The sequence below is a fragment of the Patiria miniata genome, unplaced genomic scaffold (genome assembly GCF_015706575.1).
Source record: "Patiria miniata isolate m_02_andy unplaced genomic scaffold, ASM1570657v1 HiC_scaffold_16, whole genome shotgun sequence".
NCBI classification, from domain to species: domain Eukaryota; kingdom Metazoa; phylum Echinodermata; class Asteroidea; order Valvatida; family Asterinidae; genus Patiria; species Patiria miniata.
Genome location: NW_024037054.1, coordinates 4,998,151 through 5,002,420, shown reverse-complemented (window position 1 = coordinate 5,002,420; position 4,270 = coordinate 4,998,151).

Genomic DNA, 4,270 nt, shown 5'->3' with positions numbered 1-4,270 from the left:
TGGAGACTACGAGGTCGCCATCGCGCGTTGCCTGGGGTATTTATACGCTACACCCCGCTCCACGATAGAAGTCCCTCCATACTTGCCAGTGGCCGAAAGCCGCATAACGGTGATCGTAATCTCACCAATGGGAAACTTGGGGTTTTTTTTGGGGGGGGAATATGTGCTCAATGTTACCTCATCTCTCCCGTCCTAAGGAAACAAGAAGACAATTAAGCCCACGGGCCGGAAATAATTGATGTCTCTCAATAACGACGGTCAATATTTGGGCGCTGGACTCCAAGCTAAAGGGGAAAACGTCTTGTTTGGACATGGCACCGCGTGTCAGGGCTCCAGCGACAGGGTGACTACCACGAGTCTTGCCCCCGCCGACACCTGCTCCGCGCACTCGCCGGAGAATGACCGACACTCGCATGGTCTTATAATTACGGTCCACCCGGAAAGAGCGGTTGACGTCTATGAATTGGATACTAAACTTAACTAGTCTTTAATTTAAAAACAGAAGTGGCATGTTAGAAGGGTTCGTCAAATCGGAAGACTATCTTTGAGATCTAGCTCAGCGATTAACAACTTTGTATAAAAAATTGAAGATTCTGAGTAATTGTATTTATTTCATTTCGTTTGGTTTGCATTACGTTCCTTTGTGCCTATCTCACTGACTGACTGACAGACTGACTGACTGACTGTCACGTGTGAGCCGGGCAGTACTATTGTATAGGATTACCAGTAACGCCTAAATCTGGCCCACTGTGAACACCAGATGCATGAGAAGATTTTCAATGAATTGCCATTTTGAATCAATTCAATGGAATTTCGTGCTCTCTGTGACCAACGTTTTACTTTACATGTTATGCTCATGCCGGTTGGCGTAGCGGTACTCTCCTCGCCTTCCACCGCCGCGCTGTGACCCAGGTTGGATACCTGCCTGGGCCAATTTGGGTTTTCAGTCCCTGCCTGATCCCGTGGGTTTCCCCCAGAATATTCTTCCGGAGTTTTCCTCCCACCTCTAAAATTGTAAACTCTTCTCATTGTCTCCACAGGTTTCTTCAGGCTTGTGAGCTACAGTGCCCTTGGCGCTTTTGAGGATTCCTTGGTTTCAGTACCAGAAATTAATAATAATAATAAATAATGTTATTAATAATAATAATAAAAATTATATTTTAGTAGTTTTCCATCAAAATCCTGCTGAGCAACGGGCTTTTCATAAAAAGTCTTCTTTTTGAAGTCTATATTTAGTATTTTTTAATTTGGACATTGTAAGACCGATGCCTATCTTTTGACATCTGTTATTCTTTTTCTTTTAAAATGCACAGCACAACACAACATCCCAAATCACTCAAAATGTTGTAATATGTATTGTGTACTCAACTTCTCGGTGCCTATTAGAATTCAAACTGATTGGAAGCTTTTCCTTTACAACAGTGAACCCATTCCAGGGACCAAATTGGAGAAGCAGATTATTGGACCAAAGTGATTTGTCAGTCCTGATTGTCTGCGCCGCCCCGCGAGACCAAAGTATTTTAACCTCCTTCCCCCGCTACTGATCCTGTCGCCATAGAAAAAAGAAGACAGCAATGGGCTAATGAGGAGATACATCATCACTTGTCTTCCGAGAACGAGGGCGTGAAAATCAGACCACGGGTGGTTACAGGCGTCGCTCTAGATATACAGGGCGGTGCAAAAAGAAGGAAACCCACTTTTGACAGGAATTTTAACCTACTTACTTACCTTATTTGAACTTTTTTTACAATGTAGAGAAGTATAGCTCTTCAACCATACGTGGTGAAAAAAAATTGCAAGAATAGTGTTATTATGCTAATTTGAATACAAGTCACCAAAATCACAGTTGTCCACGTGTAAGTCTAATACAGTGGTGTTTTTTGTCTTGAAATCAAGCTCCGGAGCTCAGTCAAGCGGATGGAATAAAGCCATCCGTTGACAAACAGGTTTGGCACATAACGTTTTTAAACTACCCTATCTCATCAGAGACAAAATGTGCATTTGCGTTCATTTTTTGTCACTTATGTTAAAAGATCAATATTGTAATACCATTAAATTGAATTTTTGAAATATGCTCAACAAGTAGGTGAAAATTGCTGTCAAAATTCGGTTCCTTCTTTTTGCACCATGTATATATAGAGCGGGTGTGGAAATGTGACACAATTTCCAGACCATTCTTTTCAATTTTTTATGGCACTGTGCCAACTGCGCTCTAGGGTCAGATTTGACCTAGACCCGGGACAGGTTTGACCCGAAACCTTTCCAGGTCAAAATGACACTTATCGGTGCCTCTTTTAGACTTGGACACGAAAAAAATACTCATTCTGACCCGGAAGAAGTCAGATCGATTCTGACCCGGATTCGTGGTCAAATTTTTAAGAGTGCATTTTCAAGAAGTGCTCGGTCCATCTCGAACGTAACAGCACCCCTTTTTGTCATAATCCACCTCTCCATCTTTTCCTCCCTGAAAAATCTAACCTGCAAAATCCCCGGTGCGGTCTGTCAGCCATGCTGTGGTCATATCCATCTCCACCCTCCCGCCATTCAAATTGGTTTTGTGACGCCAGGTTGGTTCACGCCATGGATCACCGTGTATGGTAGCGGCGCCCTTTTAAGACGTGGGTTTCTCCAGATAGATCCTCGAAGTTCTTTTTCCAGTCCCCTGTTACTGGAAACTGTTACCGGCCGGAATTATTTTTCTCAAATGTCCTGAGTCAGGTTCGACCCAGACTCCGGGTCATTTTTGACCCAACATTGTCTGGGTCAACATGAACCTTTGTCGTGTATTGATGACACTTTTCTTGGTGACAATGACAATTTGTTTTGTGTGTCAAAATGACTCTTTTCCCAGTCACATGGCCGGAAAGTGACTCAGAGAAGTGTCATTTGACCCAGAAAAAATATCAGGACAACTCTGACCCGGTATCGGATAAAGCTGACTTAAAAATCCGTGGTTTTTATTGAACAGCGACCATCCACCCCAACTAGAGTGAGAAGTAACAATTTTTATCCCACACAAAAATCCTGTAAATCCAAATGGAGCGCTGGTCTAGTTTCTGCTGGTATTGACATGTTATCGCTGGTATGGTGGCGTGGGAGACTGTGGCAATTACGTACACACACTGTTTGTACAAGGCCAGAGCGTGTGTTCTTATTAATTCGACTTGAGTGGACCATCAAAATTGTTACAATTACTTTGCAACTGGATATTGTGAAAAGTTCTATGATAATGCAATCTGGGGTGAAACATATATTGTGCACATTATATTTCACAGTAATTTGCTCAGATGGTTGTGAATGAAATGGACACATGAAAGCCCAATAAAAAGCAAATAGAACGTAAGAAGCAAGACCTCTCCTTCACTTACTTTTTTTCTCCGACCTAAGACACGGTGAACAAGTCAAAATTGTCGACCTTAGACCATATTCACAAGGAAGTCATTTTGGTCGTGTCCCCTGAATAAATTGTAAACGGTTGAATGGGATATGTGCCAGACTATCCCAAAAGCTCTAAATAAAGGGATAGGCCTATACTATTTGGAAGACCTGACGCGGAAAAGACAAGGATGCGAGATTTGGTAAAAGTGTGATTGGCGCCTTTTGAATTTACTTTGAACCAATTTAAGTTAATAACCCGGCCCGCACGAAGGGGCAAAGTCTGGAACTGCTTCTCCGCGTGTACCAATTAAACTTGAGAAATTCGTGCGTTGAACTCTCGGCGACTTTCTCTTTTCAAAAGGAAATGACTTTATTAATAGGCCATGTGACTTTTTTCGCAATAGAAAGGGAAATGAGCGATGAGATTTCTTCGGGAAAAAGTCTTTTAGCGTGAAAGATTTTGATGATGTTTAAGTAATTTTTTCTCGAGAATATTTGGGGTTTTTTTAAAATAGAATAAAGTACAGTATAAAGTGCATGGAATCGGTTGACACACTAAGGAATAAATAAAACTTTCACATTTAAGGTATAAGATGTACTATCTAGGCTCTTCAAAAAAATCGTGGGTTTTTTTTACCGAGATTTAAATGTTTTTGTTTTATTTGAACCAAGGAACTCCCCCCCCCCCCTAATTTATAGCAGCTGCAGCCCTGTGAATTTTAAAAAAAAACTTGTTTACCCCTTTTGAACCGCTCCGCGAATCGACTGGTTCCCGGTCCCTATAGTATCGATCCTTATTTGGGGCGGGTTCCAGTCTCACGTACCCTGCGAAAGCTGAATTGTTGTCTAGCCGCAATTCAGTAGGAATTTGTGAAGTACATGTACATGTAAT